General features: G+C 43.7%; 1 protein-coding gene and 1 long non-coding RNA gene across 8 annotated transcripts in view; one reads left to right on the forward strand and one right to left on the reverse strand.

Moving 5' to 3' along the window:
- LOC107305959 overlaps positions 1-6,527 on the reverse strand; it is a 40,904-nt gene extending 34,377 nt beyond the window's left edge. For 3 of the 4 annotated variants that reach the window (XR_001551948.2, XR_001551947.2, XR_001551945.2), the window contains exon 1: positions 5,416-5,848. This is a non-coding gene — a long non-coding RNA (uncharacterized LOC107305959). Of the gene's footprint in view, positions 1-5,415; positions 5,849-6,401 lie in introns of those variants that run through there. The other variant, XR_001551946.2, reaches the window with a different exon arrangement.
- GHR (growth hormone receptor) overlaps positions 6,128-23,818 on the forward strand; it is a 130,656-nt gene continuing 112,965 nt past the window's right edge. The window contains exon 1 of one of the 4 annotated variants that reach the window (XM_015848673.2): positions 6,128-6,286. The gene's annotated coding sequence lies outside the window, so the exon portion shown is untranslated. Of the gene's footprint in view, positions 6,287-7,317; positions 7,508-7,535; positions 7,617-13,522; positions 13,542-23,818 lie in introns of those variants that run through there. The other 3 variants (XM_015848674.2, XM_032441512.1, XM_015848675.1) reach the window with 3 other exon arrangements.

A 23,818-nucleotide genomic window follows, 5' to 3' on the forward strand; every position in this document is an offset into this window, starting at 1 on the left:
GCTATCAATTATAGATTTTAACCTGGACTGTAAATTGAAAGATGTTACTCTTCCTGGAACTAGCAGCTTTATGAAAATACTGTGACTCTGAGGCTTCTTTCTCATTCTTCAACTACACCACACAATTTAAATCTCTTGCCTTCTATACTGTGGCCTTGGTCAAACCATTGTCTGAGGCCTTTTGCATGGCAATACTACATTCAGCTTAAAGTGAATTTGAGTATCTGCAGAATCAAATAGTCTCTGCTGTAAATTCTATAATGTCCACCTAAATCTGACAAAAGGACTGGGGGAGAGGGACTGGAGTATATGGTAGAAACTGCAGAAAAAAGTTCATAAAATCAGGGTAGATAATAAGAGCATACTCTGATATATAAAATGTAAAATACTTTGAGAAGTGAACCAGAAAGGATTCTATCATGCCAGAATATAGGAACCTAAGTACAGGAAACCAATCAAAGACAATCTTGTTTAACATGCTTAAATTTTTGAGACATTTCAGAGACTAGTATTACAGGTATAAGTGTTATTGGATGGTTAAACTTGTGCTATTAGTAGAAGGAAATGGAAGCCAATGTAGACACACAGGTGTAGGAAGTGGTCAGGCTCTGGATTCCAGTTTTGCGTATCTGCCTGGTCACAACACTCAGTAAGCACTGAAAAGACTAAGGATGGGATTCAGTTACCTGCAATAGGCATTTAGGGCTATTTTAGATACCACAGATTATGTCACATAAGCACACCTTGACAGCAGATATGAGGTATCCCTCAGACCGAAAATAGCACATCGCCTTTAGCACTTTAGTAAACACCTGCCTTGGGCAAGCAAGGTGAGGACTAGACGTCCTGCACAGTAAATTGAGAAGGACAGATAACTTCAAAATACATTTGGTTCACCAAATCTGATCTAGCCATCCCTGAACATAAAGATGTCTGTGAACACCCAGCATTTTCTGGAGGACAGGTGTCTGCACATTTGTGATTTTAGATTTTCTAGAAGAGACATCTAGAGCAGTAGGTCCTGTGTGTCCAGTAAAGAAAAAGAGTGGTTTTGTTTTTGTTTTTAAAAAAGCTGTATCTACCAGAAGATTTCAGACATGAGATATGCTACAGGATGTTGTTCTAAAGCCTGCTCCAATATCACTGACACCCTGAAAACACACAGATTTTCTGAACATTTGGTCTAAGATGCAATACATCCAGACTATTTATGTGTAAAATAATTAATCTCTCTCTACCTTAGAAAAAGGGCATCAAGCATACTGGCAGAAGCAAGACCTTCACTTCTCTTTTCCTCTGTCTCCCGTCTTTGCAAAAACAAACAAAAAACAAACAAACCCCACACAACAAAATAAGCAAGCAAACAAACAAAAAACAGGCTAAATACATATATTGTCACTTTTCACAGAGTACCAGAAAGTCAGTATCTTCATTACAGACTCAAATAGCTCCAAATAGCTCCTCAGTTTACATTAGCTGTGGCTGATAGCATGAAAGATGCCTTAGAAAAAGAGAGAGAGAAAGAGACTTCATACTGCAGCACAATGTCCTTTCAGTTTTCCTTTCTGACTGTGCCTTCCTCTCCCGCATGAATGTTCTTAATGATTCCTTGGAGATTATTTCCTTAAAGAAAATTCTGTTTTTCCACAGATATTTGTTGATGATGCAGTATGCTTTAATTATGCAGTTATGCCTTAATACAAATTACTCAGGGGACCTTTGCTCTGTAGCTTTAATGGAAGTAACCCAGACAACCCACAACCTAAATATTTCCACATATCCAGAGGCTGAGAGTAGAGCTGCTATCAAATCTTGTTTTTATTTTTGCATACAGCTAGCACTGTACTTCTGGTACAGCTCTTGGTACCAGATGATCATGGCTGGAATTTGCCTCTTATTAGCGTGGTTTCCTCTTGTGGCAAATGGCAGTGTGTTGGAACAAAACTTTTTTTGCAATTCCATTTATGATGGAAATTTAAGGAATGCTTTGCTTCTTTCAGTTGTTCCAATATCTTGAATTAGTAGAGAATATTAGGAAGGTGAAGTGAGAAAAGAGGCGGTTGTAACCTACCTTCTAAACAGAATTTTGACTTGCTCCTACCCTATGAACAGAAATGTCAATGTAACACACAATATGTGCATAAAGGAACTTCACCTTGAGGTTATCAGTTAAGATTCACCCAGCACAAGTAAACTTTTCCTTCTCTTTTAAGTATTCTACAGTTTTAAGGTAATGAGTAATGATACAATAAACATTCACATGAACCACTCTTAATCTTATTCCACAGTACCAAGATCTTCCTTCTACAACCTCCATTTTTAGCTTAACATCTAAATTAGATCAATGGAAATTGAGTGCAGAAAGATAGTATTTTAATGAAAAAAATATATATAGATTCATATATATGAATCCTCCTTATGCCTGGAGGCCAGTAACAACTGGAGGATCACAGGACCTATGGCACTTTTCCTGTTTAATTTCTACATCAAGTCTGCAGAAAACAAATTGGAAAGATCAGTCAACAGGCTCACAGGCAGGGCTGTCTTCCAGCTGGTCTTTCCTAAAGAAGGGACCAATGGGAACTGTGTGAAATTCTCCCAGCTCAAAAGCAAAAAAAAATCATGCTGTGGGAAGAAAGAACACCATACAGCAGTGATATCAGCTGAGGAATGAGTGCATGGGCTACAAGGATGCTCAGATGCTGGAGCACCTGCTACAGTAGGAAGCCTGAGGGGCAGGGCTGCTTCAGCCCTTTTTGGGAGCACCTCAGAACAGCTTGCGCCTACCAACAAATATGTCTCTAAGAAGATGAAGTCAGGCACTCCAGAGCTGCATAGGCAGCAGATGAGAGATTGTGCACATCAGCTGAAATAACAGAAGTTAAAATAGGACGAAGCAGCAGTGGAACAGGTTGCTCCAAGATGCTGAGAACTCTCCACCCTTGGGACCCCCAACAGGGTAAATCAAACACATCTGACCTCTTCACTGAACAAATGGAACACAGGACTTCCTGAGAGACCTTCCAAGATTGTTTTGCCTGTGATTCCATGATTCTATGTTAAAAACAAAGCAAAGAAAATAAATTAAAACAGCTATGGGTAAGCATATAGAATACGGAAAATGTCCTGATTTATCAGTCTCAGGCCTCACCTAAAAGCTCAGTAGGTAGAAAAATATCAAGTAAGAGTTCATTTTATAAGAACTATATGTGCATATAATTATTATATATAATTGTATGGACAAAAATGTTCAGCAGCAAAAAAGTCACTTTATTGTCTCCCAGTACAAACCACACAGCTAAGTAGCCCCCTCCTTCCCTACCCCTTTTTCCTAGCATATAGATGCTGCATATGGACCCAGTTATTCTCATCTAGAAACATACACATTAATGTAGTTTTTTTCTTGTTGGAGGAAATTATCACCCACTAAACCATGCAACCAGTTTGACCAGTGTACCAATGTAACTCCACCTAGTACAGATTTCACTGACAAGAGTACTCTTATGCCACAGAAGCACAAACTTAAGCCAGTGCTTACAATAGGCATTTACAGCCAGTCTTGCAGAAATACTGCCAATCATAATACAACATGCACTAGCTGTAGTCACTTTACAGTGAAGTAACCTCTTCCAGATGAAGAACTACTGTGAACAGAAATGTCAGATTACCATCTGACATCCTGCTGATAAACATCACATTACGCACTAATATAAATAGAAAGCAAAAGCAGATTTTGTCTGCTGCACCTGGTTCCATAGCATCACACTTGCAATGGAGATGACTTTTAATACTACTCTTCCAAATATATCAAAGTGGATACTAAAAGAATACTCACTTTAGCCAATGTAACATATCAATTATATATACAAAAATAAAAAAAGACCTTTTTCAACAAGATCACTGACTGTCTGTTACACTGTTTACTTGTACTGAAGCAGTACCCTACAGACTGATAAAACACAGAGCACTGTGCTTTTGCATCTTCTAGACTAGTAGACAGCATGGAGACTCAATGCCTAACTTTGAGGCAAAATCCTCATTATTCCCCCCAAAATGGGCTACTTTTGCCTAAATCTGGTCTGGTTGTCAGTGAACTATATTTGCATTAATCCCTGTGAAATTAAACCACAAGCCACACAAGGAAATTTTAAACATTCACTATCTAGGATACAGTAAAGGCAGGAAGGAATAAATCAGGAGCATATGTTAAATCCACTGATCTACCAATATCTCTGATGATTTGTACGTATAAGGAAGGAACAGTATTTTCATATGTCTGATGATACTGATGTTCAACTGCTGCTGCCACCGTACTGGTAATAATCTGAGATATATTCCTATTGCGTTACAGGAATGTTGTACTGAACACCACCATAAACACAAGGGCTGGAACACACGTCTGCCTCTTCCAGCAGAGTGCTCCAGCCACAGAATGAGAGAGTCTGGATTGGGCCTGTGGTTGCAGTTTCTAACCCCATGAGTTGCTAATTATACTCTCCCATAGCTTCAGAAGCAGGAAGTCAGAATGAAAGGCCTCAGGAATAACCACAGGTTTGGCAGCACAGGCATCTCCCAGGAGATGTGGATGTGAACCCCCTCACCAGTGGTGAGAATTGAACGGTATGTCCATTGCACAATATATATTAATGGAAAAGCTATGCTCGACATTGTTTCCATGATTCCAGAAGTGAGGGAAGGAGGTAGCTCTGGTGTAAGAATAAGGAAGATGCGTCTGTGTGCCATAAGAGGCACTTAGTTTAAAACCTCTGCGAGACTTCTGGCAAACAGTTACTGCCATGTTAGGCTGCAGTTCCTTTAAGCCAGTCCTAAATTAGTGAGGTCACATCTCACTGCCCATCTTTCCTCAGCTGCATATTTTTGCCCCCTCTCATGCCAGCAGGCAGAGCGCCAGCCTGGAGGGACAGCCGCCTGAGGGCCACTCGCTTTGTGTGCGAGGGCTGCTTGCGAGACTTGTGAGCTCCCTGAAGCCAGGCAGCACTGATTCGAGCAGTGTGGGCTGCTGTTCCCAGCCACTGCAACTCACATGTTTGCTTTCATCCAACTTCAGCAGAGATCTTGGGGAAGAATCATAGAATAACTTCAGTTGGAAGGGACCTTTAAAGGTCATCTAGTCCAACTCTTCTGGAATGAACAAGGACACCTACATCTTGAACAGACTGCTCAGAGCCTGGTCCAGCCTGATCTTGAATGTTTCCAAGGATGGTGGATTCTTCACCTTTCAGGGCAAGTGGTTCCAACGACTCACCACCCTGATTGTAAAAAACTTATCTCTTATTCCTGGTCTAAGCCTCTCATTTTAGTTTGAAGCCATTTCTCCTTGTCCTGTCACAAGGGAAGCTGTGATTCCCTTTTATTCTGGGTTAATGTCAGAACAAGATTTCCATCATAGCTTACCCAATCATTTCACCCAGTAACTGTGAAACATCGCAACACAACAGCGCTGTGTGGCCCTTGTCCTCTCTGTGGTACGAGGAGCTGGACACTGCGCAGCACAGGGAAGCTCCTGCACGGCCTCACAGATCAGCACATCGCTGCCAAGGTCTCTTCTGCACACATGGGTAATTCACCAGTGCGATTCCTAAGTAAAATAAACTGTGGGATATGCTCATTTGGAGCGATTTCTTTTATAAAAGTGCCGAAAGAGAAAGTGGTCTGGCTTCAGGAGAAACCCGGGAAGCACTCAGCCTACAGCTGTCGCCTACCCGAGGGCTGCAGCACGGTGCCGGGCACTTGGCCGCACGAGCACCCACCAGCACCACGGCTCTCCTCAGCCCTCAGCCGCTTCTCCGCCGATCGCACCGCCGCCGGGCCCGGCCTGGGGGCAGCAGCAGCAGCTCCGGGCAGCGCGGGGCGCCGAGCGGAGCCCGCGGCCTCGGGGACGCGCTGCAATAGCCCAACTCCTCCCCTAGACGGAGCCGCAGGGCGCAGCGCTCCCGGCCGGGCGGCGGGCGGCCAGCCGCGCTCCCAGGAATGCGCCGAGCCCCGCCGCCAGCCCCCCGCGCACCGCTCCCGCCCCGCCCGGCTCCCTCCTTCCCTCCCTCCCCCGAGCAGAGGCGGCCGCCGGCCCCTCCCGACAGACATGTTCCCCCGGCGCGACGCCGGCCCCGCTCCCTCATCCCCTCCTTCCCGCGGCTGACGGCCAGCGAGCTGCCGAGCGGGGCGCGGCAGCCATGGGAGGAGGAGGCGGCGGAGGCGGCGGCCGCTGAGCCCCGCGCCCCGGCGCGCAGGGGCAGCGCGGAGGGGGCTGCCGGCTCCCGCGAGCGAAGTGAGTCGCGGCCCGGCGGCGGCGGAGGGGCGGGCGGGGGCGGCGGGCGCTCCGTGCCCGCGAGGGGACGGCACTGCGGGCGCTGCGGGCGCGGCCGCGGGCGACCCTCACTCACCTCCCCAGAAGTTGCGACCGGCCCGGCCCGCCCGACACCGCGCCCGCCCCGTGCCCAGCGGCGCCGCCGCAGCTGCCGGGCGGAGGGCGGCCGCTGCCCGAGGCTCCCGATGGTGCCGGGGCCGCGGCGGGGAGCGCCGGGCAACTTGGGGGAAGTTGTGAGCCGGGCGGTGAGTAGCGGGTGGCGCCTTCGCGCCTCTGCCGGCGGCCAGGTGGCGGCCGCTGCTCTCCGTGCGTGCCGAGCCGTGCCGTGCCGTGCCGGTGCCGTGCCGAGCCGAGCCGTGCCGAGCCGAGCCGTGCCGGTGCCGTGGCCCCTCGGGCAGCGGGCGGCAGCTCGGCCCCGCGGGAGCGGCCGGAGCGCGGTGCCGGGGCCGCGGTGCGTGTCCTGGCCGTAAAGGACCAGGGGGCGCGGGCGGGAGCTGCGGGGAAGTGCGCGGTGTGCGGGTGTGGAGCCGGGTCGGGGCGGTGGGTGCTGCGGGCGGCCCGGTGTCCTGCCCCGAGGGGCTGCTCTGAGGAGCTGCTGTGTTTGAGCAGTTCGCTCTACTCTTAATTTCATTATTTTGTTGTTTTGTTTGTTTGTTTTTTCCCTTTTTTTTTTCTCTTTGTTTTGTTTGTTTGTTGGAAAAAAAATCCCTACCATTTCGCGCCCAGATATATCTGATCTTGCTTCTTAGTGTGTGGTCCGCTGTAAGTGTTGCACAGGAAAACTTGAAGAGAGTGTTTTTAAGGGCAAATGCTGCAGCCGCTCTGCCATAAACACGCAGGAGGCGTTGCTGGAGGCACAGCTGGTGCTTTCTCATAGCAGCGATGTCGCTGCGAGCTCTCGGGGGCGGTGGCAGCAATCAGGTGTGTGGCTGCTCATCCTGTAACAGCGATGCTCAATTCAGAATGTAGCACGTTATTAACGGACCGTATTTAGTCGCGGCTCTCATTCTCTTCTCGTGCCGCAGCCACAGATGATGCACCCCTGGCCGCATCTCCACTTGTGGTTAAGTCAGATGTAAGAGTGGAGCAGTGAAAAGGCTGTGGCCCGATACTTGAGTTGGATCTCATTTTAGGAATCTATTGAACCTTTAAGCAATGGAGAGAACCAAAATTGTTCACCAGGTGGGTAGTAAATGTGAAACTCTCCCAGCTGTGGTGCACACTTGGTAGTTTGCACACTTGGTTATTCACACTGAAGATGCATTTGGGAGCAGTCAGTGAAGGAGGTTTGGTAAGTTTTGTTTCAAATCTATGTAAAAGATGCTGCTTAAAATATTGAGATTAGGTTGCAGTTGAAATGTTCTGTGGCTCTAAGTGATAAAAATGAGTATTACTGAAAGTTATTCAGGCAGCTTGAAGTGTTTAAATAGGAATGCAGTGCCTTTCATCTCTGCCACATCTCTGTCTGGTGTTACTAGAACTGCTGCTTGCTGTGCTAATTCAGGACGTCAGCATGCTTTAATAATTATAAGGGATTTACAAACAACACTGTTTGCATGGCTTCCCTGAGGAGTCATCTTAAAAACTGCTCATAAGCGGCAGTGGTACTTTTCTTAAATTTATTAAAATAACCACTGAAATTTATTGCGCTGTATTTGGAAGCCATAGGTACCCCACACATGTCTTAGTGTGTAGGTGCAGCACACGTCAGCGCTGTGTGGGTGTGTGAACCTGCAGCCCCACAGCCCACAGCACAGCTCCAAGCTGTCTGCTGTGCTAGGTGTGCTGTGGGCATGGGGCTGTGCTCTGCCCTGTCCTGCTGCCTGGAGCCTGCGCTGCTGCCTCCTGTGCCTATGTCCAGCAGGGAAGGCTAAAACAGATCTTTGTCAGTCGTTCACTTGCTCTGGGTCGGTACTTTTCTTTTCTATGGTCTGGATTGGCTCACTTAGCTTGTATAACTAAAAGGGTCATTTTCCATGATTGTGTGTAGATTGTATTTGCTTCTTTCAAAGGAAGCTCCATTTTTGCTTCAGATTATTTTTTTTTTATTATTTTTTTAATCAAAGTGAGTGTTGATTTTGCTCTGCTGATGGGAGGAGCAGGCTGAATAACACGTTGTGTATCTTATTTGAAATGCCATCTTTTCACAGGCAAAATAAAAGCCAGTAATACTGGCCAGAAAACAAGATAAGCAAAGAAGCTTTGACTTCCTTATTTTCTGATTGAAACTAAAAAGAGTTTTGCCAGATGTGACAGTGCTTGCACTCAACCCAGGTGAAAACCATCTCTGTCTTAAGACGGGTGTCAAGACAATTTCCAAGCACTGCAGATAAATAAAAACAATACTGTTAACAAGAGGAGGTGAAAGTGGTGGGGAAAGGCAAGGCGGGGATAACAGCAGTGCAGTAACAGCTCCACACAGGAGTCCCTTGCTGGATGGTTGGGTTCCTTGGAACAGAGAGCATCGTGCTGGTTCTTTTGCCATGTATTGATCCGATGGGAAGATGAGTTTTGTCCCAGCTGAGCTGGGTGGTAATTGCAGGAAGCATGCGGCGCCAGGAAGGCAGCAGAAAGGTGGCAAGGCTGCACAGCAATAGTGGTAAAGGCAAGAAGCTAACGCAATGAGAGACCAGATTTATGTCAGGACTTGAAGGAACACTTTGTGCTCCTATGGTTTATCACAAGGGAAATCTTTTTTGCTGTATACAAGTCCTGAGGTGAGTTCTTGGTGTGAGAAGGGTGTTTATTTTGCACATCATTTTAATTCATGGGGGATGTAATGAGTGATGTCTTACCCGGGAGCTGGTTCTTGGTGTGTTAGACATAAATTTTCCTAATAATATGTAAGGGCTGTTTCCAGACAGACAGTTTGCTTTGTCACATGTGCTGCAGATATGAAATGAAAATACACTTAAGCATGGCATTTTGCTAAATATCTGGTTGGAAAGTCGTCACCAAAACTTTTTTGTTATCAAAGTAATACAACCTTCAGAAGCACTTGACAGTGGAGTGTTTTGCAGTAGGATGGGACTTAATGTCTTATCTAAACAAAGTGGAGTTCTGAGCATTTCAGAGGCGTGGTGTTGTGTAGAAGTGGCTGTGAAAAAGCATCCTTGCCCCGTGTTGTGCTTTAAGCACTGATGATTGCTAATGTGTGAGGTACTTGCCCTGAGTTCGACTGGAGATAGGCAGACAGTCCAGGGTAACTTTTCAAGTGGAAAGTGGTCCGCTTCCTTTGTTTTCAGTGTAGTCAGTAAGTAAATGCTTGTAGCAGTAATCAAGCACTCTTCTGTGTGAGTTCTGAGTTTGGCTAATCATACCCACCTACGGCTATGCTCAGCCGTGTGACCCTGTGTTCTTCAGGCATGTCAGTTTTCCCTATATAGTGGTGCACTCTGCAGAATGGCCTTTGTCCCTTTACAGAAAGAATGCATGGTGTGGGAATGTGGTGGCATGGGCAGAGGACAGAGAACAGGTCTGTATGGAGAGCTCTGGAGATATAGTGAAGAACAGACTCTGCATGGAGAGTATGGATGGGAGGGGGTGGAGCTTTGATAAATTTAGGATAAAGTATTGACTTCTGCATTAAGAAAATAGACACTGCTTATTCCTCGCTGAAGGAGTTACGCTTTCCTGTCTCAACCTTTCTGTAGTCATACAGAGGCGCAGTTAGGGTATGGCAGTGATAGAGCTGTTAAGCCTGCGGATCAAGCGGAGATGACCATGTAGTATAGAATGTGGGAAATGAAGCCTACAGTGTATGAAGTGAAGATGCTTCACCGGCTTTACACTCATTAAGGCAAATTGTTTCTGTCTCTGATCACTTAAGAAGATTATGCATGAAATCCTAGAGCAGAGACGACACAAGTAGGAACAATCAGTTACTTTGGGGTACCACTTAAACACTGATCAATAATATGGAGATAATTAATATATAGAACTGAAAATCTGTAAGACCGTTGCGATCTTCAGGCTCTGTTTACAGGTAGTCAGTTCAAACATAAAGTCATATTTCATATGCTCCACAGGGTGACTTTGTGCAGTACAAGTTTGTCAGCAGCTAACACATAACTCTGTGGGTTAGTTGGAAAGCATTAGGTTATTTATTAATAACAGCTTGGTCTTCTTACCATCATGTTGCATCATTCAAGTGCTTAAATTGTACTTGAAGATTTACTGCCTTGGGAGAAAATGAGATTGGTAAGACTTGACCCTTCAGTAGGAGAAAAAACAAATCCTGACCTATTGCCAGAGTGTGTTCCAGCACAATGCTAAGGGTTGATCTGTTTGTACCCAGGTTATTGTGGCTCTGCAGCCCTGTGCAGCCTGACGTATGCACTCAGTATTCCAGCCTCGAATCTGAGGAGGATGAAAGTAGTTTTTATTTAGTCTTATCTGGATGGAAACATCCAACTGCTGTTTCTAGCCTTGAAAATTGGCTCCACCTGTAATAGACTGGGGGGAGGGGGATTAAGTCCATGTGGACTGGCTCCCTATTCCCATTCATCTCAAAATGCGTTGTTGGTAACTTCTAAATAGAAATCATACGGATGTTATTCAGTTCTGTGAACAGATGTCTATGTGACTGTACAGGATGCAAGAGTTTTGTGTTTTATTCTGTGCTTGACTCAACCTTACTGATACATTTAGACAACTCCTGTGTAGGGATTGGATGAAGAGGGTCTGACTGTAGAGTTTTTAGGCTGGGAGAAACACACAGAAAGGACTGACAAATTTTGTCTTAGCTGTCTCAGTTAAATGAGCATGCCTGTCAGCTTTTGCTTCACTTCACAAACTGCATGCCGTATCAGAATTCCCAGCTGCTCTCAAATGTTCAGGTAGCAGCCAGATTTCTGCTGTATTTCATGTTCTTTTTTCCTTTATTTGCCTGTTTCTCACACACACATAGGAATTCTTCAGCATTTGCCCTGAGAATGGATTGGTGTATTGGGCTTTCCTTTATCGCGCTTTGACTGCCAAATATTGTCTTGAATTTGCTTCTGAATGCTTGTTTAAATTGTGTTTGCTCACAAAGAATGTTGTGAAACCTACTTTATCACTTGTAATTATTTTGAGTGATGTCTGGTATACTGTTTTCATCCAGAAGAGCTCAAACTGTCTGCTGTTTTGACTGTTCTAGAGATTGCTTGTCACTTTATGTGATGCTGTAAAACAGATGTGAAGAGATAAAAACACAGGATTCCTTCTAGAACGTGGTCCTTGTCGTTGCATTGCACAAGTTGAAGAAGCCTGAGCATGGTGACATACGGAACCAAGCTTTACCAGTAGTGCTCAGAATAAGGAAAGTTTTTTAGGATAAAGATCAAGAGGAGGAAAGCAGTTAGGCAGGTTCATCACTTCTGTCTCCACATTTGATTGCTGATCGTAATCATAGGAGAAGGAATCCATCGGTATCTCTGTAAGAAGAAAAAATAGGTCCAAGGAATGCTATGAAAATTGTGTTTATAAAGAAACTCTCAATCCTCTGGCTTTTGAAATGACTGCGACAATGTGAACTTGAGCATGGAGCAGCTCTAAGGACCGAGTCAAATGTTAAGTGGTCAGTACAGAACAGGGCATGGTCAGGGCTCTGCAGTTCCGCACATCAGTTTGAACCTGTGAGCATGCGTAGGTCAAGCGTTGTGCATTCCCATTTCCGTGGGACTTTAGCCATCTGAGCTGATTCCTGACACTTATAGGGCATGTTGCAGCTCCATCCTTGCACAGCGAGTTGAGACACCATAAGGGCTGATTTTTTTGTGTGATGTGGGAAATGCTGCCTTTTATTCCTGAATTCTTGTGCAGAAGTTCTTGGCTCATCTACACATGTAATTGAAACACACACAGCCAAACCTTTCAGACTTGACATGTGCTTGAACCAGTCAGTGAGTGTTAACCTGCTCATCCAGGATGCATGGATGGACTCTGTGTGCTTGTGACTGCACTGTTACTGCAGCAGGAGCGGGGAGAGATTGAGAGATAGAGTTTCACACTGTGTCTGAGCTCAGGGCAGTGGCATTGGATCTCGGGGTGCTGGTGTTGGCAGCGCTGTGCTGGCTATGTGATGGGGTCACTGCCAGCTCACAGTGCAGGACAGCCTGTGCTGCAAGGAGCAGCTGCAGCCCATGACAAGGAGCAGCCTTTGAGAGGGGCTGTTTTAGTGGGACTGCATGCTGAGCTCCTCTGTTGTCCAGCACCAGGGTGCATTTAGTGCAGCTGGCCGCATCAGTTCAGAGCCATTACAAAAAAACATTCGCTTTCCTAAGAAGCAGCCTGTGCCTCCTCACTGCCAGTTCTTAGTTATTTTTCTTGGATAGCCACTTTCCTTGATATAATAGATGGCTTTAAGAGAGTGAATGTCTTTGATTCTGCTGGGTTCAGGTACTCTTCTGCAGTGATAAATTTTGTGCCCACCACAAGGCATGCACAGATGTGTAAGCTACAGCACTGCTTGACTGCTCTTAAGGCTTTGGCTGACTGTAGGTGTGCCACTCAGTGACATTAAGGAAAGTGGCATTTACCTGTTTAAGTGATGCAAGAAACCTGCATAATTTGTGTCGTAGCAAGAGAAGAGCAGTATATACCTGAGCAACTATAGTACACCACTAATGTTTCAGGCTTAGTATATGTAACTGTAAGCCGTGGCTGTCATGTGGATGTACAAGGGAGGTAAGAAATACATTCTGTTCTTGTGTCTGTGAATCAACTTATGACATAGGTAAATGCATATAGTGGCATTGTGGGAGAGGTAATGTCGTTTATTGTTGAGCCTGTGCATTTATTGTAGCCCCTTGTATTGCTTTTTTTTTTAAATGATAAATAAATTAACATTTTATTGAAGTATCAGTAATATTTGTGAAAATCATACCAGGTCCCTTTTGCTCTGTTTTTATACTCTGCATACTGAGGGCTTTCTCTGTAAGAGCCCAAGGAAGCTTTATGGTTCCAATAAAAATAAAAAGTTCATCCATTGGGAAGAAAGAATGCATGACTTTCGTTAAACTTTCCCTTTTAACACTGAACAGCAGAACAAGAACCTTTGTGCAGAAGCTTCTATTGTCAGACTATTTTGTATACAAAGGGATTAATTTTGGATATAATTCACATCGTGAAGAATTTTGGCCTATCGTTTGAATGTTATTTCAGGCCTAAGGAACGTGAGTACCTGTTTAACCAGAAGAGATCTCGGAGTAGAAGATGGAAGAAGTTTTCCACAGTAGGTGAACAAGTCTTGCATGTGTTTTAGTTTATGAAAACATACAGAAAATGAGAAGCAGTTGTATGGGATGAAGGTTCAAAAGACAAGTGCTGCATATAAGCGTGTGGATTCTTTCTGAAATGGGCAAAAGTGTTTAAGCGGAAAGATCAGGACATGGAAACTTGAGTAACTGTTGGATGGTGCTGGAAGGACTGAAGTTAAAGAGCCTGTGCTCTTTGGTCATACTGCATTAGGGTGAAAACTGGATGGCATATGACCAGTAATCAGAAAGGCATGTTTAAGACCATGTGTAGCAGTTTGTTAAAGAGTATTTGAGATGTCTCAAAACAACAAAAAAGTAAATAACTTCAAGATTATTTAAAAGCTTGAATATAATTTGAATTATACCCAGAAGTTTGTTTCATTATGATATTTTCCTATTACAAAGATTATTCCACTTTCCTGGTAGATCTGTGGGACAAGTAGAATGTTTGTTTTGCCAGAGGCTTGCACTGCTGTGCTTTCCAATTGTCATATTGGTTGCTGTGTTTTGCAGCATCGTAACAAAACACAAGCAACTGAAAAATGGTATTTTTGCATTAAACAAGTGATGTCTTTCACCAACTCACTTTATATGTTAGCAGTTGGTACTATTTGTTTATATTGCAATTTTCGTTTTATTTCCTTAGATGTCAATAAAAACGAATGACTGCCATTGCTTGTTTTTAAGACTGAAACAGATATCTCTCACCAGTTAGTTATTACTGTATGGTTTTTCTTTCAATGAATTTAAAATGCTCTTGCCAAGGAGCCCTGTCTATTAAGAGCCTATGAGGTAATGCTGTTCAGATGAAGCAGAAGTGCACCCTTACAGGCAAAACCAACCCCTATGTCTCAAACATCTGTATTGACCAGGTGTCTTGAAATTACCATGAGAAGTACATGCATTCCCATTCACACATCCTTGACTTTGGCTTCTGGATCTGTAAGTCAGCCAGCCTTCTGTTCTTGCTTTTTTTTACATGCTTCATTAGGAGTGGCCGGGCTCCTTTGCCCCCTGGAGCCAGACACCACGACCTTTGGTCAGCTGATACTGAGTGCTGAATGTGCTTAAACAAGTAATTTTGAAATTTAATGTGGAACCCTTAATCTAGCAGGGATAAATAAAGGGCTTATAAATTTCATATATTTATAATGCAGTATATACATATTTTTGGTTGTCAATTTTCATAGGTTCTGTAGGTTGAAAGCCTGCATAACCTGCTAAGGTAAAATTCATTATGCCCACTGAGTGTTCTGCTGCTGAGAAACTGCCATCAGCTGATCTGACAGGGAAGAAAAAGAGGAGCATGCTGAGAGGGGAGGAAGAGACATGTTCAAATTCTGCTATGTCAGTGTCAGTATTGACCATGAAGAGGTAGACAGATTACTTGCAGAGGCTTCCATTGGTGGTTTTATCTTCTGATTGTTTTTAAGCAATCATATTAAGTAACTGACAAAGGCAAATACCAGAATGGTGATCTCCAGTTTATTGAACAGCAAGTCCTATTTTAACAGAACTGTCCATAAAAAAGAAAAACGCATCCAGGTCATTGAACTGTGTATTTTCTTATTGTATACAGTCCACACCAAGCTACATGTTTGGTTATATTTAGTATACAAAGCTAAGTCACTTCCTTTGGTTTATTCTAGCTCATCTGACTGACAGCAGACTTTAAGGATTGGGTATGATTTTCTGAATTGCATGATACAGAATGTGTGGAAGACCAGGAGGAAGCTCCTTCAGAGGACAAATATGTGATCTCTAGTTCATGTCATGCAGTTGTGTTTTGGATGGGTGGCTCCGGAGGCCAGTGACAGAATGCTGTGTTCAGGATTTTGCTTAATGTTTCAGTGGATAGGCATTTTCTAAATATTAGATACTCTGATTACTCTGTATCTTAACAATACAAATAGGTACTTTTAAAAAAACGTTATTAAAATTCCGGGACAGAAACTGTGCAGTTGTTTGCAAGCTGTGGCTTGTGGAGTGATTCCAGACAGTACACAGAGAAGCCAGTTCTGGGAAAGTGCTGAGCTGTGCACAGCAGAAGGAAGAGGCAGCCGTGGCTTCAATTGCCCATTCAGCACAACACAAGCATAGCTGCCTTGTGCTCCTTTCCTACTACTCTCTCTGCCCAGCTTGCTGGGCAGAAATTGAAGTCTGTCTTGGAGTACATGCAAATGTATATGATTTCAGTAGCTGGTACCCTGTGATGCCGGTATAGGAGAAGCAGCAGATGATAAAGCCCATGTGTTAAGGGACCCAGAAAAAGTAAAGCTGCAGAAGGTGGTATAGGTGTGGTGCTGATGGAGGTGGAAACTAACTTAGAGAGAACAGCAGGAAGCCAGAACAAGCAACTGTATTCATTACAGCAATTACTTGACAGAATTAAGGCGACTTATGAGGAAAGATGAATGTTAGGCATTTTGTTCTATTTGTGCAGTTTGTAGCACAGCTGGCCAGCAACCATTTGTAGGTGCTGTAATAACACAAGAAATTAATAACAGAGGAATTGAGACGCTTGAAAAGCAACAGTAAAAAAAAAAAAAAAAAGAAGAAGAAGAAAGAAAAAGAAAAAAAGCACAAAAAGCGCATTGAGTCATAATGGTTCTGCCAGGCTTGCATTGATTCAAGTTAGGTAAGCTGTTTTGGATACATCAAGAGACTGAGATGTGGAGAGTAGAAAGCACTTCTATCACAATTGATCAAGGATGGAGTGTGTGTACTTCTGAGTGACATTTTTTGATGCTCTACATTATAAATGGTTGCTTTTTGACAGCTTTGGCTTTGGTCCTTGGCTTTTGACCTCTACTGCTCTTACCATACAACCTTAGCAGAGTGCTCCAGTTAGTACTTAAGAGGACTAATGCCTTTTATTACACTGTTTTGACGCTAAAAATATTAAAAGCAAGCAGAATTGCTCATGTTCTTTTGAATTTATTTTCAAAACTGGTTGTATCTGTTAAGTGAAGGATAATGGTTTCAAAACTGTCCTGAAACTCCTTTCTGAATAGCAAAGCAGGACCTTACTGAGGTAAAGGCAGGGAGATTTCTGCAGATACCATTACAAACTTTGGTGTGTTTTATATGGTGGTATTATTTCTGGCCATTATTTGTATAAAAGACCTCTCCATGGATGTTTAATGTTGGTTGCTTTTCTTTCCCTCATTACCAGCAAGGGACTGAATAGAAGAGTCACATTAATTGCAGTAAATTTAAGAAAACATTGAAAAAGTGAAAAAAACCAAAAACAACATGAAGACCATTAGAATAATTATCATAGGCCAGAAGGACCCACAACGGTGCTGTTTGATCTTCAGTTATGAGTACAGTCAGGCACTGAGAGGTTGTGAAGTAAATTCAAAACAATTTTTGCCAAGATTGCTCAGTGGAATCACTTGTTGCCAGATTCTGATTGTGAGAGAGAGAGAACAGCAGCTAACACTGAAGGAATGTATTTTCTAAAATTACTCAAAGTCAGTACCAGTCCAGTTGTTCTAGGAGTCGGTTAATACTTTGCAGACTACTGTACAGTTTGGTGATGAGTCAGCAGGCAGAAAAGATGCTTAGGAATAAGGTATTTCTCATCTATCCTGTTAGCTATGAGAATCCATACACTGTGTTTTGTTGGGGGATTTAACGTAGCTGTGAAGAAAGGGCTGTGGAATAGACTGTAGGATTACAGTGAAAGCCTTGGTCTGCATTTCCTGAGCAGTAGCTCCTGGAAGCAGTGTGCTTCTTGTGGCTAGGAACATAGCCATGTTCCTGGCCATGCATGTATAGGAGGCCCAGCAGCAAGCTCAGAAAGACCTCTGCCTTTCAGAGCGCTGTGTTCATAGTGCTGGTTTCCAAATCATGGCAGAACCACTGCAGCAGTTTTGTTGTTTTTTGTTTTCGTTTCTCTAGAACAAGAGATTGCTTGATAAGTCTTTCAGTGTTGCTTTGAATGTGTTAAGCTCTCAGTTCAGTGCAGACTTGTGTTTGTAATAAGCCAGGTTCTTCTTGTCTTTCAAGGATAATGCATGCAACCCAAGATTCCAGGGAGTCTATAAACAGACTATTCCTTTTGTTCAAGCCATTCTCTGGCAGAAAGGTTTACATGAGTTAAGGATGGATGGCAAGGTATGGAGTCAGGCTGATAAAGTTTGTTAATAAAGAAGTGAAATTTCAGCACCGTACAGAGAAAACGTGTTTGTTTCAATTGTAGGTGCAGCTAAGGGGAATCTAGCATCCTTTCTGAAGCCTGGTTTGTTTATTACTGTATGACCCAGTTGGCAGCAAGCCTGCCTTGTGAGGCTCAGAACAATAATATCCTTCACAGCTACTTTGCTCTGTAATTGAAGTATGCTGACAGTATTATTTGGGACAGATACGTATTGGATAACCTATTGCTGCCAAGTTGCATGATAAAAAGAAATTTTTTCTCCATCATAAACCTTTCCTGCATTGTTCATCAGTAAGTTGAACTTTAGTAACTCTGCTTCTGGTAATATTTAAGGGAAAGTTTCTAGTCAGGGGTGTCAGTAGACATGTCCTGTTGCTTACTAAACAAATCTGCATTTTCCATGGTGCACTAGATCTCTAGGCACTTGCTCAAACTCCAGCACACTATCCAAAAATTCACATTATGATATCAAGTTTTTTATTAAACAGTGATTTTTATAAGTCCAGAAAAGTGAAACTGAATGTTGCTAGCAGATACCTGCATATAAAAATAATTTATATCTGTGATCTCTGCCAGATGGTGATTTATCTGCACAAAACGATCATTTGTTCACCACTTTCAGAAAGGCTAGAATTATCTCTTTGGCAAAGACAGCAACCTGGCAGGCCCTAAGTGCAGACTGGTGTTTTTGTGGGGAATTACCCACAGGGCCTTGGAGATGCTGGTTCTTCCTCTGCAAAATTAATATAAGCATTTGGTATGGTTGTTCTGGTCCTCTTTCTTTTCCTGTTTAAGTTTCTCCATCATTTGAACTCTCCCTGAGAAGAAGATTGGCACAGGTTCTCTTATTTTTCAAATTAGTCAAGTCAGCTATGCATAAAGGAGCTAGAGCAAATGCATTCCATATCCATTGTTAAGTGTTTTATTTTCCAAACTAAAGATTGAATACTTTCAGCTCACATGTCATTATATGCCTGTCATTCCTAATTACTTTCTGGCACGTTCTTGGGCATTCTGTAGACAGGAAAATATATTCTTTTTTTTTTTTTTTTTTTTTAAACACACAGCTGAAATGCTTTCATAATTGCAGACTAAAAAAAAAAATTATTCTGTGGGCTCTGTGAGGTGGAAAACTATTGGAGAAATAAGCACAAATGTATTATTTTGTTCCTTGCTTTGTCTCTTATTATCGGTAGCCACTTTGTTTTGAAAGAATGAGACTGTTGAATTTCATAACTGGCAATTAGTTATCAAGCATATTTGGTTGTTTTCAGAGCCTTTTTTCACAGAATCACAGAATTGCAGGGATTGGAAGGGACTTCAAGAGACCACTGTAGATCTTCCCTCCTAAAGCAGTTACTCTACAGGTCTTGAACGTCTCCATAGAAAGAGACTCCTCAGCCTCCCTGGGCAACCTGTTCCAGTGCTCCATCACCCTTACCTTAAAGAAGTTCTTCAACCTGTTCTCATGTTCTGTACACGACTGAGAAGAGCCTGACTTCATCCATTTGCCTCCCACCTCCAATAGGTATTTAAAATCTTAATCAGATCCCCTGAGTCTTCTCTTCACCAGGCTGAGCAGAGCCTCAGCCTTTATTCTCAGTCTTTATTTGTACGGGATTAATTTCAGGTCTGTAATCGTTGTGGCCCTCCTCTGGACTCCTAGGAGATCCCTGCTGTTTTTGGACTGGGGAACCAAGAACTGGACACAGTATTCTAAATGTGGCCTCATCAGGGCAGAGCAGAGCGTGAGGATCACTTCCATTGAGCTCTCTTTTTTATGCCCCCCAGGATACATGCATACAGTGTGTCCTTCTTGGCCACAAAGGCACACTGATGGCTCATGGCCAGCCTGTTAGCCACCAGAGCACCCAGGTTCTTCTCTGCAGAGCTCCTTCCTGCAGGTCATCCCCTAACCTGTACTGATGCATGTGGTTTATTCCTCCACAGGTGGAATGCTGTACACTTAGTCTTGTTAAACCTCACCAGGTTCCTCCCTGCCCAACTCTCCAGTTTGTCCAAATCTTGTTGAATGGCAGTGTAGCTGTTAAGGTTGCAGCACTTAAAGGTTGGATAATTTTTCCCAGCAGGTATTTTTTATACCGTAGCTTGCTCAATGAAAGGAAAATGTGATCTTCACATTCCATTTATAATCAAATCCTTAAATGTGTGTGTACGCAGAAGCTGATTAACAGTTTTGACTCTTGATGTACGGGCAGCAAGCTGTAGTAACTCTCCTGAAGCTAGTGGTAAATAGAAAGAATCTGCATCAATGAAAAATGCGTTTTCCCAGCCGGGCTTTCCGCTTTGCTTCATAGGATTTTTATTTTCTTGTCTGTCAGCTGACAACTAGACTGCTCTGACAATTTGCTGCAGATGATTATTAATTCTCAAGAGAGTTGTAGTTTCTGCATCTGAACCTCTCTCTTCACGGTCACCAGATAAGACAGACACAGCTTTGTTGAGTTTATTTCTGCTCAGGAAAGTTTCAGAAATGAAATACAAAGACTGGGGCACAAGCGGAGGCAGCAAAGTGTGCTACAGCTCAGTGTCAGAGCTGCTCTCCTACTTGAGAATGCCATCTCCTGCCTGGTCAAGCCAAACTAAGCCGAGCTAAGCCAAGCCAAGTCTGTTATAGCCTTGGGAAATGTGGCTGTGCTCCTTCGTACACAGGCTCCTTGTTCCCACTCTTTGCCAGAGTCAGCACAAATCATTGTGTGAATGTAAGGTGAATCAATTTGCATTTTGAACAAACTCATCTAATGAAATAGAGGGACAACAACCACAAGCTGTTTCACCTGACTGTTGAGCTAATGGTTTGTCCCTCAACTCTCTGTTATCAGCAGGTGTTGGGAATCCGTGGTAGTGGTCTACCCATCATCAGGAGGAGATGGTCAGCTCATTTTGATCAGGCATGAAGCTATTTCGGCAGCCCCCACATAACAGGTGCCACCAGTCTTGCTGCATGGCCAAGGTTTGAGGCAGCTTGAAACATTCTGTGATTTGGAGCCATGTGCACTGGTCAGAAGGGGACAATGCAGTCTACTTCCTTAACAGCTGCTGTAGGAACCTGCAAGGTTGCCAAGCTTCTACCTGCAGCTGTTCGGTGACCCAAAATCTTGTGTATCCACAAGCTCTTCAAGTAGTGCATTGCCATCAGAGACTAATTTTAGTCAAGCAGGGATGGACAGATGACAGCAGCAATTAGGAAATAAGACCCAGTGGTGCCTGGTGTGTTTGAGTGGTGTTATAAGCTTGTTATTTTTGTGTTTGTAACTTGCCAAAGATAACTTAGTTTACAGGAGAAGAGAAAGGATATTGTAAGCATCTTTCGCATGTCCTGTGCTTTGGAGGCTTCTATAGATAAATCAACCAAAAGAGGAAAATCCAGGAGGATTCATTTTCTCCCTAGTGAGCAACACAGGCAAGCTAGTAACAGTGGATAAGGAGGATGCTTAGGTATTCAATAACTTTTTAGCCTCAGTCTTCACTGGCAACTTCTCTAGACTCAGCCTTTGAGCAGATGGTTCAGAAGGTGAGAAGCAGGAGAGTGATGCCCCTCCTGCTGTAAGTGAAGTTCATGTTCTCAACCATTTGAGAAGCCTGAATGTCTCTAAGTCCATGGGTCCTGTATGGGAACTGCTAGGTCATGGCCTGAACCAGTGATTGAGTACCGAGTGAGGTGTGGCTAACCTATGGAGTACAGCTCCAAGCAGTGCACCTGTGTGACTGGAAGGCGTGGACACCAAGTCCACCCATCCTCACCCTCATTTTAAAGGTGAGCAACATCTTTATCAGAAGGTCTTACCCTTCTTGAGACTCCACCAGTCTTCAGAAAGGCTTATCTGCTTTTTCCTGTATTCCTTTCAAAACCAAATTTTGATAAATACCTTTACAGTTGTGCAACTATCCTAGTAGAAGGCACTATCACACCTTCCATTGTCATGCATGTCCCAGTAAAATGCATCCCAGAGTACTGAGGGAATTGGTTGACATAGTTACCAAGCCACTCTTGATGATACTTGAAAAGTTGTGGTGGTGAGGTGAAGGCCCTGGAGACGAAAAGAAAGCAATCTAGTGCCCTTATGGAAGGCAGAAAGGATGACCCAGGGAACTAGTGACCTGTTGGTCTCACTGACTGTGAAGGAAAATCATGGTGCAAATCCTCCTGGAATCTGTGCTAAGCCATACAGAAGAGGGAAGTGATAAGGAATAACCAGCATACCTTCAGCAAGGACAGATCCCGCCTGACCAACTTGTCATTTTTTAACTGCAAGGGAAGAGACACTGATGTCATCTACTTGGATTTCAGTAAGGTCTTTGACATAGCATCCTTCTCTCTAAATTGGAAAGGTATGGATTTTATGAATGGACTGTTCAGTAGAGGAGGAACTGATATGAGATCATACACAGAGTAGTGGTCAGCGACTCAGTGTCTGGATAGGGATCGGTGATGAGTGGTGTCCTTCAGGGGTCAGTACTGGAACTGGTGATCTTTAACGTCAGTGACACTGACAGTGGGATTGAATGCACCCGCAGCAAATCTGCTGGTGATGCCAAGCTGTGTGGTTCATTTGAGACACCTGAGGGATGGGATGCCATCCAAAAGGACCTAGATGGGCTGAGAAGTGAGCACAGATGAACAGTGTGAAGTTCAATAAATCAAAGTGTAAGGCCTTGCACCTGGATTGTGATGACCACTGCTGTCAGTACAAGCTGGAGATGTAAGGATGGAGCACAACCCTGCCAAAAAAGACCTGGTTGTACTGGTGGATGGCAAGCTGGACATGAGCCAGCAGTGTGCTTTTGGAGCCCAGAAGGCCAACTGTATCCTGAGCTGTATGAAAAGAAGTGTGGTCAGCAGGATGAAGGAGGTGATCCCACCCCTCTCTCTACTCTGCACTGCTGTGACCTCACCTGGAGTATGCCTTTCAAATGTGGAGTCTTTAGTACAGGAGAGGTATTGACCTGTTAGTGTGCATCCAGAGGAGGGCCACAAAAAATTATCTAAGGGATGGAGTGTCTCCCCTGTGAGGACAGGCTGAAAGAGCTGGGGCTGGGGAGACCTGAGAGTGGTCTTTTAGTATCTAAAGAGCAGGGTATAAGAAAGAAGGGGAAAAAAAATTTTCCAGGGTCTTTTGTGATAAAGTAAGGGGAAATGGTTTCAAACCAGAAGAGGGGTGATTTAAATTGGATGGAAAGAAGAAGTTTTTATAATGGTGGTGGTAAGGCACAGGAACAGGTTGCCCAGAGTCCCATCTCTGGAGACATGCAAGATTAGTCTGGATGAGGCTCTGATCACCTTGATCAAGCTGTGTCCTTGTTTCTTGCAGAGGAGCTGGACTAGATGACCTCCAAAGGACCCTTCCAACTAAAAAGATTCTATAGTTTTTATGATTTTTGTGATAAACCTTCAAAGGAGAATTAGAAACACCTGGAGGTTATATAATACACTTAATTGTTTTACAGCTTAATTTCTTCAGTTAGGCAAGTAAATGCATATTGTATACATGATTAGCCTGATGTGAATATACACAAATATCATGTTTTCTCAAAATGTTAAGCATCATTAGGCCAAGACTTTAGTTGCTGAAGTTTGCTCATGTGATCAGATATTTAGTATCTTCAATAATTAGCTGAATTATTAGCCTTCTTTGAAGCTACCAATCTACTTTACTAGCCCAGAGTTTCATCCATGTGAGTTTAATACTTGATCATCTATAGTATTTGCAGAATTTCCCTGATGTGTGCTATCTGCTGAGATAAAGAGGCGCAAAGATTCTTACCTTGGGCGACAATAATTTATCATTAATACAGGATCGTTGCCAGAGCTAGCAGTTCACTGATCTGTGCCAGAGAAATATAAAGCTACCTGCCTGCAAGACTGGCAGGCTCTCTTTTTGATTGCACTCTGGGTCAGCAGGGTAATTTACAGTGACATTAAAACTAACGTAGTCAGATGTGACTGCTCTACACAGTGATTACTTGTGTTTTTAATACATGTATGTCTGCTGAAACCTGATGCTCCCTGACTGCCTGTTTGTACTTTGCTGAAATAGCTGAAGGAAAATATTTTCCTGAGACGTC

This window comes from Coturnix japonica, chromosome Z (assembly GCF_001577835.2).
Source record: "Coturnix japonica isolate 7356 chromosome Z, Coturnix japonica 2.1, whole genome shotgun sequence".
Classification (NCBI taxonomy): Eukaryota; Metazoa; Chordata; class Aves; order Galliformes; family Phasianidae; genus Coturnix; species Coturnix japonica.